Source organism: Bos mutus, chromosome 4 (assembly GCF_027580195.1).
Source record: "Bos mutus isolate GX-2022 chromosome 4, NWIPB_WYAK_1.1, whole genome shotgun sequence".
Classification (NCBI taxonomy): domain Eukaryota; kingdom Metazoa; phylum Chordata; class Mammalia; order Artiodactyla; family Bovidae; genus Bos; species Bos mutus.
This window is the reverse complement of record NC_091620.1, coordinates 87,252,797-87,269,605: the sequence shown is the minus strand read 5'-3', so window position 1 is coordinate 87,269,605 and position 16,809 is coordinate 87,252,797. Positions and strand designations below refer to the sequence as shown.

Here is a 16,809-nt window from a genome sequence, read left to right as displayed (position 1 = left end):
CAAGGAGTAAGCGTCTTTTAATGTCATGGCTTCAGTCACCATCTGCAGTGATTTTGGAGCCCAAAAAAATAAAGTCTGACACTGTTTCCACTGTCTCCCCATCTATTTCCCATGAAGTGATGGGACCGGATGCCATGATCTTCGTTTTCTGAATGTTGAGCTTGAAGCCAACTTTTTCACTCTCCACTTTCACCAAGAGGCTTTTGAGTTCCTCTTCACTTTCTGCCATAAGGGTGGTGTCATCTGCATATCTGAGGTTATTGATATTTCTCCCGGCAATCTTGATTCCAGCTTGTGCTTCTTCCAGTTCAGCATTTCTCATGATGGACTCTGCATATAAGTTAAATAAGCAGGGTGACAATACACAGCCTTGACGTACTCCTTTTCCTATTTGGAACCAGTCTGTTGTTCCATGTCCAGTTCTAACTGTTGCTTCCTGACCTGCATATAGGTTTCTCAAGAGGCAGGTCAGGTGGTCTGGTATTCCCATCTCTTTCAGAATTTTCCACAGTTTATTGTGATCCACACAGTCAAAGGCTTTGGCATAGTCTAAGTGAGAAATAGATTTAAGGGCCTAGATCTGATAGATAGAGTGCCTGAAGAACTTTGGAATGAGGTTCGTGACACTGTACAGGAGACAGGGATCAAGACCATCCCCATGGAAAAGAAATGCAAAAAAGCAAAATGGCTGTCTGGGGAGGCCTTACAAATAGCTGTGAAAAGAAGAGAAGCGAAAAGCAAAGGAGAAAAGGAAAGATATAAACATGTGAATGCAGAGTTCCAAAGAATAGCAAGCAGAGATAAGAAAGCTTTCCTCAGCAATCAATGCAAAGAAATAGAGGAAAACAACAGAATGGGAAAGACTAGAGATCTCTTCAAGAAGATTAGAGATACCAAGGGAGCATTTCATGCAAAGATGGGCTCGATAAAGGACAGAAATGGTGGGACCTAACAGAATCAGAAGATATTAAGAAGAGGTGGCAAGAATACACAGAAGAACTGTACAAAAAAGATCTTCATGATCCAGATAATCTCGATGGTATGATCACTCACCTACAGCCAGACATCCTAGAATGTGAAGTCAAGTGGGCCTTAGAAAGCATCACTACGAACAAAGCTAGTGGAGGTGATGGAATTCCAGTTGAGCTATTTCAAATCCTGAAAGATGATGCTGTGAAAGTGCTGCACTCAATATGCCAGCAATCTGGAAAACTCAGCAGTGGCCACAGGACTGGAAAAGGTCAGTTTTCATTCCAATCCCAAAGAAAGGCAATGCCAAAGAATGCTCAAACTACCGCACAATTGCACTCATCTCACGAGCTGGTAAAGTAAGGCTCAAAATTCTCCAAGCCAGGCTTCAGCATATATGTGAACTGTGAACTTCCTGATGTTCAAGCTGGTTTTAGAAAAGCAGAGGAACCAGAGATCAAATTACCAACATCTGCTGGATCATGGAAAAAGCAAGAGAGTTCCAGAAAAATATCTATTTCTGCTTTATTAACTATGCCAAAGCCTTTGACTGTGTGGATCACAATAAACTGTGGAAAATCCTTCAAGAGATGGGAATACTAGACCACCTGACCTGCCTCTTGAGAAACCTATATGCAGGTCAGGAAGCAACAGTTAGAACTGGACATGGAACAACAGACTGGTTCCAAATAGGAAAAGGAGTACGTCAAGGCTGTATACTGTCACCCTGCTTATTTAACTTATATGCAGAGTCCATCATGAGAAATGCTGAACTGGAAGAAGCACAAGCTGGAATCAAGATTGCCGGGAGAAATATCAATAACCTCAGATATGCAGATGACACCACCCTTATGGCAGAAAGTGAAGAGGAACTCAAAAGCCTCTTGATGAAAGTGAAAGTGGAGAGTGAAAAAGTTGGCTTCAAGCTCAACATTCAGAAAACGAAGATCATGGCATCCGGTCCCATCACTTCATGGGAAATAGATGGGGAGACAGTGGAAACAGTGTCAGACTTTATTTTTTTGGGCTCCAAAATCACTGCAGATGGTGACTGAAGCCATGACTTTAAAAGACGCTTACTCCTTGGAAGGAAAGTTATGACCAACCTAGATAGCATATTCAAAAGCAGAGACATTACTTTGCCAACAAAGGTCCATCTAGTCAAGGCTATGGTTTTCCTGTGGTCATGTATGGATGTGAGAGTTGGACTGTGAAGAAGGCTGAGTGCTGAAGAATTGATGCTTTTGAAGTGTGGTGTTGGAGACTCTTGAGAGTCCCTTGGACTGCAAGGAGGTCCAACCAGTCCATTCTGAAGGAGATCAGCCCTGGGATTTCTTTGGAAGGACTGATGCTAAAGCTGAAACTCCAGTACTTTGGCCACCTCATGCGAAGAGTTGACTCATTGGAAAAGACTCTGATGCTGGGAGGGATTGGGGGCAGGAGGAGAAGGGGAGGAGAGAAGATGAGATGGCTGGGTGGCATCACTGACTCGATGGACGTGAGTCTGAGTGAACTCTGGGAGTTGGTGATGGACAGGGAGGCCTGGCGTGCTGTGATTCATGGGGTTGCAAAGAGTTGGACACGACTGAGCGACTGAACTGAACTGAACTGAACTGAATAGGCTAGTATTCTGGAAGCACCCTACTTATAACCACTGAAGCTTCTCCTTGATAATTATTAACATCTTATACAGCATGAATTGAGATTAGATTGAAGAAAATTTGCTCCTAAAACCACCTTCAAAGCCAAAAATAAAATTAAAAAGCAAAATAAGTTTTAAAAAAATACAGAAGTTTTGCTTTAGCACCCATGATATCATAATTTGGTATCATGATAGCATAATTTGGTTCAAGCAAGTGGTCCTATGGCAGGGATAGCAGTTTAGGTCTAATCAGATGATAAAAACCACACAGTGTGACTTCCCTGGAGGTCCATGGTTGAAAATCCAGCTGCGAATGCAGGGAACACGAGTTTGATCCCTGCTCCGGGAAGATTCCACATGCCACGGAGCAACTAAGCCCGTGTACCACAACTACGGAGCCTGCGTTCCGTGGAGCCCACACTCTGCACCAAGAGAAGCCAAGGCAATGAGAAGCTCGCACACCATGACTGGAGAGTAGCCCCTGCTTGCCACAACTAGAGAAAAGCCCCAGTGCAGCCAAGAACAAAGAAAGAAATATTTTTAAAGGCACAGTGGGTTAAATAGTAGTTTAATATAAAGAACGATGAAGAAGGACTGGAAGATACAAGGAAACTCCATATGGTGCCCTAGAGCCGAGGGGGAGTACCCACGAAGAACAGACTGGGAGGGGTTCGCTTACTGGAGAAGTGGGATTCAGCCCGCCACGTAGCAAGGGAGTTTGCTGCAGAGCTGGTCTGAGTTGCCCAGCAATAATCATAATATGCCTCTCTCTGGGGTGCAGGCTGGGGGAACAGACCAGCAGAACTTGTGGCTGAGGCATGCAGTGGGTGTCCAGGGTTGTCAGGGTCGGTGGGAGGCACTGGTTTTCATAAGAGACAGCACAGAAAAGTGATCGCCAGGCCAAGGCTGCAAGGGTGCAGAAGGACCAGGTTCTGGGCCTGACGCTGGGACAGGCTCTGTCAGGAGACCTCACCCACCGCCCCTGGCCCACCTGGGAGCCACAGGAGACCCTCCTCCTCCCAAGAGCCCCTCTGGCCTCCTCTATTGAGTAAGCCTTATGCTGTAAGGTCACTTATTTTTTAAATTGTTATTTTACTCTCTCTATATATGTGTGTGTATATTATAAAAAATATACTTTTACCTATTTTATTGCTCACTTTAAAGGAGAAATACTTAAAGGAATCCCATTATTTTTTGGACAGCATGTTGAAGGGTGTGTTTGTGGCTAAGGGACAATAAAAGGAGGTGACGCAGGCCCAATGTTCCAGGGGGAACTAAAAACTGTGGTCATTCTCTTGGCTGTTTGAGCTCCATGGCCCAAAGAAGCAAGCAGTGCCAGGCTCTTCAGGCAGCCCTAGACGCTGAGGAACTGCTTGCCACTCATTTTGCATGTCGCCTTGGGGCCCTCGGCTAAGGCGCAGCTCTAAGGAGGCTCAGCTCCGCGTCCACTGGGCGCACGCCCTGGGCAGCCCCACCACTCACAGCACTGTCTGGGATGCTCACATTTCCTGCAGTTCCAGACTCCTGGGTCACACCACACGCTCCACTTTCCACCATCTCTTGGGGAAAGAAGAAAACCATGTTGCTGTGGTTGCTTAATTTTCTTGGTGGGGCAAACAGGCTCCTGTTGTGAGAGACCATGGTTAAGAGTCCAGGTCCCAGGATCAGACATGCCCCAGTCTCAATACTGAGTTATGTATTAAGCCTGGAAACCTCAGTTGTCCCATCTATAAAACAGGGATAAAGAGCACCGACCATACAGTTGTTAGAGGCATGAAATGAGATCATCTGTAGAAAGCACAGTAAATGCTTGGTAATAGTCACGCTATTATGCTGCACAGAGAGCCAAAACTCAAACTCCTGAGAAACGGCCAACCGTGCCTTGTCTTCCTCAAAATGCTAAAAATTTAATAATTGTTTATACTCATTTTGATTTTGACTATCGTCAGTACCCAAGTAAAAAAGAAATGAGTTTTGCTGAAAAGTTTTTTACCCTCCTGGATTCACTCCCAGAGTGGAAAATGTTTGAGGACTTGCCTATGATTTTTTCCCCCTCTTTTTAATACAGTTGATGGTATTGTTCATTATCCACTTGAGACGGCATTAGAATAAATTAATATTAAAATATTTAAATTTAGAACAATGCATTTGAAATGCCATTAGGAAGATTTATCACCTGCAATGAAAACTCAGTGCTCCATTAGCTACAGGCCCCTCTCCAGTAAGCCCAGAGCCCTCTGGCTCAGATCGCTGTCTGGCACCTCTCTCCCCCTCCCTGTGCCCTGATGCCGTGTGGACATCTGTTCTTGGGTTCACTGAGGGTTTGATCCACTGACTTGCTTTGGACCTCAGACACCTGTATCCTACTGGGCGCTCTTTAATATCATCTGCTTAGATGCCAATTAACACAAGGAACGGCAAAATTCACTTATTTCACCAAGTGCTCAAGATAATACAAAATGTACTTCAGAAAAGTCAAATGAGTCAGACTGCTATTTCCAACTAGGAGAATAGAGCTTCGAAAGGGGATCCCACCAAACCTGTGAGGCTGTAGGTATGGCTGTTAAAGGCCCACACTCTGGAGCCCAGATGCCTGGGTTCAGATCCCAGCCCTGCCACTCACTAGCCTGGAGAGCTCCAGCAGTACCTTTCTGAGCCTCGATTACCTTATCTGAAAAATGGGGATGATATCAACACCTCCCTCGCAGGGGTGCCCTAAGGATTTCACAAGTTAACAAATATAAAGGGCTTCAAACCCCTAGCACTGGGAGAAGGCTATGAAGTATTTGCTGTTATTACCTGGTCTTTGAAAAAGACATAAGAGGAAATATAATAACAGGTTCTTCCAATCTATTAAGCACCTGCCAGCATTCCAGAGGACCCTTATTTGTAAGATTCCTTGGCTTGGACTTGTCTCCCTTTGCCAATTTTATTCAAAAGAATAATGAATATTATTCTTTTAAGTAGAAAGCCCTGAGGAAGTCACTTTGAGAGGAAACTTCTCAGGAAATTCCCAAGTAATCTGCTGGAGGAAAAAGAGCAGTATCTTAATCGGCTTACAAGCCAGCCAGCCTTGAACCTGTGCACTGCATTCCGCGCCACGGCTTGGTCACGTGCTGGTCCGTGGTCTGAAGCCGGTCTCCGAGCTGCTTACTGGGTGAAAGTGGATCCAGCCAAGCTCTTGTGTTTTGCGCGCCACTTAAAAATATATGTATTCGACTTCAACACAAATTGTACTTAAAACAAATACCTAACAGAAACATCCCTCCAGATCACCTGAGAACCTCTGAATTTCTTCTCCCTTTTCTTCATGGATATTTGGACATTTCTTTGGCAAAGAGCTCTGATCCTTTTGGACCCATGCTGAGGTCTGAGAATAGGTAGCCTCTAAACAGAGCCCCCAAAACATCAGATACAGAGTTTTTAGTATAAGTATGTTCCAGGTAATACTGGGGACATATTTATACTAAAAAATACTTATTTACATGAAATTCTGACTTAACTGGGTGTTCTATATTGCCTGCTAAATTCAAATTTTGAGTCTAGGTAGTTTATTTAAAAAATCTGACAATACAAAGCCCTGGCAAAGATCCAAATCAATTGGAAGTCTCATATGCTGCTGGTAGAGATAGCAAAATGGTAGAGTCATTTTGGAAAATCATTTGGCAGCTTCTTAAAAGTTAACATACACCCACCATATGACACTGCCTACAATATCATCTACCAAAAGATTTGGAAACGTTTAGGTTGGACACTGTGAAGCTAAAGTCCACGCGCACACACACACGTGCACACACACACTATACTCTAGATGATAAACCTGTTTGTCACAAAGCCTAGCATTAGGAATTTCAAAACTGTATACTTAGAGGAAAAACTAAGTATACATATTGCAAATAATTCCAGCTAATTTCTCAATTTTGGGAAAAAAAATTATAAGTAAAGAAAGGAAGAAGGTTAGAACGAATCCTCAGGTGACAGATTAGAGTCAGAAGTATCGATATTGACTTATGTCTTAAAAGATACACATACACAGGCAAATAGATACAGAAACAAAAATAGAGATGTGTATATGCATGAACTAGTTAGTATACGCATATGTATGCTGCTGCTGCTGCTGCTAAGTCACTTCATTCGTGTCCAACTCTGTGTGACCCCATAGACGGCAGCCCACCAGGCTCCCCTGTCCCTGGGATTCTCCAGGCAAGAACACTGGAGTGGGTTGCCATCTCCTTCTCCAATGCATGAAAGCGAAAAGTGAAAGTGAAGTCTCTCAGTCGTATCCGACTCTTCGTGACCCCATGGACTGCAGCCCACCAGGATCCTCCATCCATGGGATTTTCCAGGCAAGAGTACTGGAGGGGGTGCCATTGCCTTCTCCGACACACATGTATAGATTACCTAATTCTCTCTTCTGAGACAGGCCAGAAGCTAATTAGCCCAGACGTTGTTTTCTCATAACATTCTCCAGCGAAAGGACCCAAGGCCCCTTGGAGAACTGGCTGAAGCTAGGGTTGGAGCAATAAATGAATAAATAAAGACAAGCTTGGAGTATATTCTGTGGTGCCAGAAAATAAGCGCTATTCTTATTTAGTCGCTCAGTCGTGTCCGACTCTTTTGCGACCCCACGGGCTGCAGCCCGCCAGTCTCCTCTATCCATGGGATTTCCCAGGTAAGAATACTGGAGTGGGTTACCATTTCCTTCTCTAGGGGATATTCCCAACCCAGGGATCAAACCCGTATCTCCTGCATCGGCAGGTGGATTCTTGACCACTCAACCACCAAGGAAGCAAAGAAGTACTAAAAATTATATTAAAAGATGGGGGCACATCAAACCTGAAAGCTTTCAAGGACCAAAGATGGATGGATCACTTTATGTGACCAATAAAGTAAACGATAAGATGGATTATAACCGAAAGAATCAGATAAATGTCCAACAATCCATCCTGCTATAAATAGTAACTGAAAAAATAAGCGAGGGAGAGTAGACAAGTCGTCTTTAACAGAATTCCAATCAACAAACGTAGAAAGAAAGAGGGAAGCAGAGAGTCACTATTGAACCACCACTGCAATTACTGCCAAAAGCAAGACCCACTGGAAGATGCTAAAATCACGAGGCAAATGGGAAAGGATGAAATAATGCCATTTGCAGCAACAGGTATGGATCTAAGAGATTATCATGCTAGGTGAAGTAAGGCAGACAGGGAAAGATAAATATTAATATCATATGATATCATTTATATATGGAGCCTCGAATATCATGCAAATGAACTTATTTACAAAACAGAAACAGGCTCAGATATAGAGAACAAACTTATGGTTACCAAAGGGGAAAGCGGGGTGGTGTGGGAGGGATAAATGAGGAGTTTGGGACTGGCAAATGCCAGCTTCTGTGTATAAAAACAGATAAACAAGGTCCTCCTAGGAACAAGGAAGTATATTCAATATCTTGTAATAAACTACAATGGAAAAGAAAAAGTCAGGGGGCAAGAGTTTAAGCACAAATAGTCTCCAAGCATCTCTCCTCAAACGTTTAATAACTGCAAGAGGAAAAAGAGTGGGTTCATGGTGGAGAATCCTGACAAATACCACCTTTGCCGAGTGATCAACGTTAACATCACCTGTAACACACACCAAAATCATGGACCCCTGATATGATGCACGGAACAGGCCACCCTTCTGTTGTATCCTTCCCCAAACCGCATAACCTGAATCTCATCACAAGGAAACATCACACAGAGCCCAAAGGAAGGATTTCTATAAAAGAACTGACTAGTGCTTTTCAAAAGCATCAAGTCCATTAAAGAGAAGGGGAGACGACTAAATGAAATGTGGGATGCTGGAATAGAAAAAAAGAACAGTAGTGGAGAAAGTGGTGAAGTCCAAATAAACTGTAAATTTAATATATTGTACTAAAGTTGATTTTCTAGCTTACATAAATATTCAATAGTTTTTAGATGCTAACATAGGAAGGAGTGGGTAAAGCTTACACGACTATTTTTGCAACTCTTCTCAGTCTAAAATTACCTAAAAATAAAACTATTACCCCCAAACCATAAAACCCTCCTTTCTCCCACATAATACCATACTTTAGCAACAGAAAAAAACTATCAAAGAGACAGTTTTGCTGCAAGAACAGGCTACCACATTTTCGACTACTAAATCATTTCCCAAATCCTCTTTTCATCTTGAAATTGGGTCAGGAATCCTGGAGTCTTTCTTCCCCTTCTCCTTCCTTCTTCGGATTTCTAAATCAGGAGTTCCCGCTGACTGCATGCAGCGGGTGCTGTCTCCCACGCGGTCCCACGCCCCGCCCACAGGCAAGGCCCTAGGCGGGGGGCTGTGCCCCTTCTCTGCCTCCACTGCAGGTCGGGGGAAAGTGGGTTCCCCCAGAGGTACTACAGCTGTTAGGATGTCTGCAAACCCTTCTAGAATTTTTGTTGAGAAAAGCAAGGCAGAGGAATCTCACCCAGAGCAAGGCTTGTGGGGCTTGGGGTTCAGGACCCCCAGCTGTCTCACTTTCTGAGGAAAATCACTCCCATCTCCGAATGTATAAATAAACTAATAGCGGATAACGAAGAAAAAGCCATCTGCTGCCGTGTGAGCACGCTGCCAAACTGTGACATTTCATAACGCTGTCTACATCTTCTATCTTCCCACAAGGCAGAGTTAAAAAAATTTTTTTTTTTTAAATCTGAAGGCAGATATTTTACCTCATGAAGGTGTTAGCTGTGGAATGAGGAGACTTTTCATAAAGTCAGACTAACTGACTTTTCAGTTAGTGCAAAAGGGAAACGCCAGTCTTTGATTAATATAAAAGGTTTGCAGACTGTTGGTAAGAATCATTAGCAATGATAACTACTCTCAAAAATAGTTAAGGGAAGGACAGGCTTCTTACCGAAAAAAGAGGGAGTGGTCAGGGCGAGAACCCATGAACCACAAAAACCAGGTACTCAGGCAGACACCGTCTAGGTGGGAATACTTTGAATAGACTCAAGACACTGGAAATGCCTATGCTGTGAGGCTCAGGGATTCCTGAGACTTTGGGGATGAGAGAATTAACATTACTGTCCCTTTCTCCAGGCCTTAAGTCAGCTTCTTACAGCATATGGGCACCCTTCAACCTGGCTAGTCAGCTCTGAAGGCCTCTGCCCAACAGCTCAATGCAGAGGCTAAGTCCCAAACAAGTAGCTGTTGGAACTTTTGCCCCAGGGGATGACAGCTTGCAACTGTGGATCTGAATTCAAGTGAGAACCCTCTTCTGACTGTAAGCCACTAGTCACAAAGGCTTCGAACGAACCAACATATCTGGAAGTAAGATCAGCTCCCTGGCACCTGCCTGTGATTGTCCAGGAAGCCTCTTAGTATCCCCATCTCTCATGGCAGGAGGAGAATGTACAGCTGAGCCCTCCAGGCCTGATGGCAGGGCTGTACATACCTCAACTCACTTCACCACGACCCCAAGAAGTGGCTTCCTGCCAGGCCCCTGTGCTTCTCCCCCTAATGGGCACCTGGCCATCTCCATGGTCAGCAAGTGGGTGGAGGGGGTGGGAGTGGAGGTGGGGGTGGGGGGCTGGACTGGGCTTCCGGGTTGCCGTCACGTGGGGTCTTGAGTAGCTAGCTACATCTCGATGCTTCTCTTCAGGCAGCTAGGGGAAGTCTTGCCTAAACTTCAGTGCATTAGATCTCATTGCTACACTCCAGGTACCACAAACCTGGGGCATCAGTAATGCCCATTTACCCCCTCTCAGTTTCTGTGGCTCAGGAGTCTGGGCACGGTGTGGCTGGATCTTCTGCTCAGGGTGCAGAGGCTACAACCAGGCTGTGAGTTGGGCTGGGTTCTCATCTGGGGACGTGACTGGAGAAAACCTGCTTCCGAGTTTACTGGAGTTGTTAGCAGCACCAGCCCTGGTGGCTGTGGGACTCAGGGCTCTGAGCTATTGCTGGGAGCCATGTTCAGCTGCTAGAGGTCACACCCTGCCCTGCCATGCGGTCATCTCACATCATGGCAGCTTACTGTTTCAAAGCCACATGGAGCGTCTCTTTCACCAGTCTGCTAAGTTACCTGAGCTACCTGCTAACATCCATCACCTTCGCACGTACTGTAACCCAGCCAAGGGAGTGACATCAGAGCCTCTAGCATCTTCCATTGGTTGCAAGCAGGACACAGGCGCCCCTGCACTGAGAGGGAGGGGTGTGACCTGGGGGCTACCGTAGTTTTGTCTCCCACACTCAGACACTTTCGTATTTGATTCAGATTATAGGATTTGATTTCCTTTTTGATCCATCTTGCAGAGTCTGAACTGGCCTAGATTTCTGTTGCTGATCCCTAATTGCTTACCCCGTACACTCTCTCCTTCCAGATGCTCTTACATGATGCAACTGAACACGTTGGTGACAACCAGCTTTCATGAATGAATGCCATCTGCAGTCTAAGGGCGCCGACTGAGAAGGAGTAAGATTGAGAAACCGACTGTCCACGGTCACACAGATTACAATACAGATGAAATGTGACCTGGGTCCACTTGATTCCAAATCCAAACCATGCCTATTAGGATAATGATAATAATTCCATGCATCTCCAGGATCAATAACAAAATAATGCCTTAAGTTGTAATTAGTAAATTCAACAGTACTACAGAAATATCAACTACAATTTTCATTCATTGAGTTGCCATATGATCCACCAATTTTACTCCTGGGCAAAAGGAGGACGAAAATATAATTGAGAAAAATACGTGCCCCACTATGCTAATAGTGGCAGAATTTCCGACACACAAGAAATAGAAAAAATGTAAATTTAACAAAAGATGGATGCATAAAGAAGATGTGGCACATATATACAATGGAATATACAAATATCAATTAATTAATCGATGAATCAATTAATTCAGAGAAAAATGGGTGAATATTAATTAAAGCAAAAAGTGAAGTCAGAAAACCAAACATCATATGATACCATGAATATCTGGGAGGCAAAAGTGAGAAAAAACGTGTCAGCAATAAGGCCACCTGCACTCCCCATCTATATTATTTCAAATCTCTTTCAGTTCAGTCAGTTCAGTTCAGTTGCTCAGTCGTGTCCGACTCTTTGCCACCCCATGAATTGCAGCATGCCAGGCCTCCCTGTCCATCACCAACTCCCGGAATTCACTCAAACTCATGTCCATCGAGTCAGTGATGCCATCCAGCCATCTCATCCTCTGTCGTCCCCTTCTCCTCCTGCCCCCAATCCCTCCCAGCATCACAGTCTTTTCCAATGAGTCAACTCTTTGCATGAGGTGGCCAAAGTACTGGAGTTTCAGCTTTAGCATCATTCCTTCCAAAGAACACCCAGGACTGATCTCCTTTAGAATGGACTGGTTGGATCTCCTTGCAGTCCAAGGGACTCTCAAGAGTCTTCTCCAGCACCGCAGTTCAAAAGCATCAATTCTTTGGCACTCAGCTTTCTTCACAGCCCAACTCTCACATCCATACATGACCACAGGAAAAACCACACCAAGGCAGGCCTTGAACCATGAAACAACACTAGTGCACCCAGGGATGGGGGACGGATTGGGCTGGAAGAGCTTTGAAAAGTCACCTGTTCTGCCCCTCTCCCCGCGGGGGGGTTCCCACCTCCGGCCTCTGTCTTTAGAGTTGCCTTACCTTTGGACAGCACCTTCAGATGAGCAGAGAAGAGAGGTGGGCATTGCTTGCTGGGGTGGAGGATACTGGGAAAAGAAGGGAGGAGACACAACCCCTACGCAGTTTGTTCTGGCCCTTTAAAGTCTCATTTGCAACCAGGGAAGGCAACTTTCTCGAAGGTTCTCGGTCCCCAATCAGCAGTTGAAAATCAAGAAGTGCTGCCGCCTTGTGGGCGTTTCTCCCAACACCACAATTCAGATCCAGGCTTCTGGGAACTGAATATTCCAAGGCCTTAGGGGCTGTAAATGACACCTGCTTTCAAAAATCCTTAAGAAGGATACTCAAGGAAAACGACGAAAGGGATAGGTTGTCGGGAAGCCTATTTCAGCCAGTAAAGTTTCAGTTCAGTTCAGTTCAGTTGCTCAGTCGTGTCCGACTCTTTGCGACCCCATGAGTCGCAGCACACCAGGCCTCCCTGTCCATCACCAACTCCCGGAGTTCACTCAGACTCACGTGCATCGAGTCAGTGATGCCATCCAGCCATCTCATCCTCTGTCGTCCCCTTCTCCTCCTGCCCCCAATCCCTCCCCACATTATAAGAGGAAAAGTGTAGAACCGCAGGGAATCATCCCACCCAGCATCTCTTTCCTGACAAATGCAAATGAAAGGTCAGAGGAGGAACCACCTGCCCCCAGGCAAGGCGGCCATCATCACTGAGTCTGCGCACAGGTATACTTGGGAGGGCGGACAGCAGAGGGAACATTCGAGCCCACTGGCGCGGGTGTCACTGGAATCAGCCACAGTGAGGACTGAATGAGAGGACATAACGCCAAAAAGACCAGACGTAGCATATGATGTGACACTCTCCCCACCGGGTGATCGCGTGGAGACACCTCCAAAAAGACGTGCATCCCGACGGTCTCTGCTGCACTATTTAAAAGAGGAAAAACGCGGAGGCAATCATCACGTCCGGGACGTGACTGCATCCAGGGGACGCGATGCCCAGTTACAAGCGCACGTTTCTCAGCCGTAGATCAGAATGAAACAACAGCATTTGAGCTACAGGGATGGGTCCAACTAGATGAAGGAATGCCCACAGTGGGAGACAAAGATGGCACGGTATCATTCATAAGTGAGCTCAAGCACCTGAACCAGACGGACTTATTTAAAAAGGAGGGACAGACACAGAGTTAGCAAACAGACCTAGTGTTACTGAGGGGACAAAAGAGGAAGGATAAAACAGGCAGATGCCCTTACCCTACACGCACTCACATAGGTAGACTGGGTCACCAAAGATAACCTACCGCATAGCACAGAGAACTGTGGTCCACGACACTGTAATACCCTATCCGTGCAAGGATCTGGAGAAGACCGGATATACCTCCACCTATACCTGAATCAAGGTGTTGTACAAATGCAACAAACACAACACTGTCCATCAACTATACCCCAACATGAACAGACATTATTTAACCGCTGAAAAAAAAAAAAAAGACTAGTCCCCTCAGGCCTCGGGAATCAGACTTGGGTCACATCGCTGGAGCCTGAGCAGCCTCGCCTCCCTCGGCTGGATGCTCCTAGGGCTGAGGGAGCCGAGGAGGTTGTGCCACTCGTGATCCTCTCACCGTAGACCTGTCTGTACCCCCTTCCGGAGCAAAGCACAATCTCCAGACCCAGTTTGTCCCTTCACCATTCAAACAGCCCTAGGGAACCCAGATAATGGAGGACATACTGGGATGAAAGAGCTTTGAAAAGCTGCCTGGTCTGCATATCTTCCGTTGAGGGGGTTCCCACCTCTGGCCTCGGACATTAGTTCGCCTTACCTCTGGATGGCGGCACCTTCAGAGGAGCAGAATAGAGGGGGTGGCGACTGGTCTCAGAGTGGGGATGAATTGGAGGGGCTGAACGGTAATAAGGATACTACAAATAAGACACAACCCACTGGCAGTGTGTTCTGGCACTCTTCGCTCACATTTACAACCCAGCAGACCAACTTTCAGGAAGGTTCTCCTTTCCCAAATAGAGGGTTGACAATCGGGAAGTGCTGCCGCCTTGTGGCCGCTTCTAGCAACAACACCCTTCAACCTGGGACTTGTGGGAACTGAACATGAACACTCACAAGGCTTAAGGGGTTGTAAATGACACCTGTCCCCAAGCATGGGCCTCGAGCTGATACCGAACACAATCTCCAGGAGGGAGGGCTTTCAGGAAGTTCTTTTCAGCTGGGAAATTTTGTTCTCAGTATAAAAGGAAAAATGTAAAATCACTGGGAATCATGGTGGAAGAAGTCTAGCACTTGTTTCCCCACAAATATAAATGAATGTTCCAAGGTGAGATCACCCACTGCCAGCCAAGACGGCCATCATCGCACACTCAGCACGCATTTCATGCTGGGGTTGGGGGGGTAGAGCAGAGGAAAGGGTCCTGCACGCTCCTGGCTGGGTAACTGGAATCAGCCACAGTGCGGAGTAACGGGGGACCAAAACCCAGATGCCCTGAGGCAGCATTTGACACCGCACTCTCCCCATTGAATGTGTGCTCCGAGACACCTGTGGTGCAAAAGACGTGCACCCCAACCATCCCTGACGCTCTATTTAGAAGAGGCAAGCTGGGAGTCAACCATAATGTCCCTGACAGACGATCGCATCCAGGAGATACAATGCCCAGTCACAAGCAGGTGTCGCTCAGCAACAGGTCAGAATGAAATAATACCTTCTGCAGCTACGGGGATGGGTCCTACTAAGTGAAGGAAATCAGACAGTGCAAGACAAAGACTGCACGGTATCATTCATAGGCCACCTGCAACTGACGGATTCGTTTAAAAAGGAGGAACAGAGTTAGCAAACAGACTTAGTGTTATGGAGGGGACAAAAGAGGAGGGACGAGACGGGCAGACGCACTCACCGCACACAAACTCACATATGTAAACTAGATCACCAAGAAAACCCACGGTACAGCACAAGGAACCGTGGTACACGACACTGTGTAATACCCTATCCATGCAAGGCATCTAGAAAAGACTAGATACAGCACCACCTAAACATCTATTTCTGCTTTATTGACTATGCCAAAGCCTTTGACTGTGTGGATCACAATAAACTGTGGAAAATTCTGAAAGAGATGGGAATAGTAGACCACCTGACCGGCCTCTTGAGAAACCTGTATGCAGGTCAGGAAGCAACAGTTAGAACTGGACATGGAACAACAGACTGGTTCCAAATAGGAAAAGGAGTACGTCAAGGCTGTATACTGTCACCCTGCTTATTTAACTTATATGCAGAGTACATCATGAGAAACGCTGGGCTGGATGAAGCACAAGCTGGAATCAAGATTGCTGGGAGAAATATCAATAACCTCAGATATGCAGATGATACCACCCTTATGGCAGAAAGTGAAGAGGAACTAAAAAGCCTCTTGATGAAAGTGAAAGAGGAGAGTGAAAAAGTTGGCTTCAAGCTCAACATTCAGAAAACAAAGATCATGGCATCTGATCCCATCACTTCATGGGAAATAGATGGGGAAACAGTGGAAATAGTGTCAGACTTTATTTTTGGGGGCTCCGAAATCACTGCAGATGGTGATTGCAGCCATGAAATTAAAAGACGCTTGCTCCTTGGAAGGAAAGTTATGACCAACCTAGATAGCATATTCAAAAGCAGAGACATTACTTTGCCAACAAAAGTTCGTGTAGTCAAGGCTATGGTTTTTCCAGTAATCATGTATGGATGTGAGAGTTGGACTGTGAAGAAAGCTGAGCACCGAAGAATTGATGCTTTTGAACTGTGGTGTTGGAGAAGACTCTTGAGAGTCCCTTGGACTGCAAGGAGATCCAACCAGTCCATTCTAAAGGAGATCAGTCCTGGGTATTCTTTGGAAGGAATGATGCTAAAGCTGAAACTCCAGTACTTTGGCCACCTCATGCCAAGAGTTGACTCATTGGAAAAGACTCTGATGCTGGGAGGGATTGGGGCAGGAGGAGAAGGGGACGACAGAGGATGAGATGGCTGGATGGCATCACTGACCCGATGGGCGTGAGTCTGAGTGAACTCCGGGAGTTGGTGATGGACAGGGAGGCCTGGCGTGCTGCAGTTCATGAGGTCGCAAAGAGTCTGAGCGACTGAACTGAACTGAACTGACACCTGAATCAAGGTGTTGTACAAATGCAACAAACACAACATTGTCCATCAGCTAGACTCCAACGTGAACAGACATTAATTTAACCGCTGAAAAAAAAGATGCCTACTTTAGTCCCCTCAGGCCCCAGGAATCAGACTTGGGTCACATCATGGGAGTCTGGGCAGCCTTGCCTCCCGGACTGGACACTGCTGGGGGAGCTGAGGACGATGTGCACCCGTGACCCTCCTCACAGTAGACCTGTCCCGTACTCGCTTCGGGAGCAAAGCACAATCTCCAGACCCAGTTTGTCCCTGCAGGATTCACATAACCCCAGTGCACCCAGAGAATGGAGGACATATTGGAATGGAAGATGTTTGAAAAGTTGCCTGGTCTGCGCATCTCCTTTAGAGGTGGGGGTTGGGGGGCGGAGTTCCCACCTCCAGACTCGGTACTTA

The 16,809-nt window shown here is 46.0% G+C and overlaps 1 long non-coding RNA gene across 1 annotated transcript in view; it reads right to left on the bottom strand.

Annotated features, from left to right (window-relative positions):
* Window positions 1–14,178, bottom strand: part of LOC138987642 (uncharacterized) — a 49,178-nt gene extending 35,000 nt beyond the window's left edge. Inside the window, exon 1 of the long non-coding RNA XR_011464030.1 lies at window positions 14,062–14,178. This is a non-coding gene — a long non-coding RNA (uncharacterized lncRNA). The remainder of the gene's footprint in view (window positions 1–14,061) is intronic.
* Window positions 14,179–16,809: the final 2,631 nt, after the last annotated feature.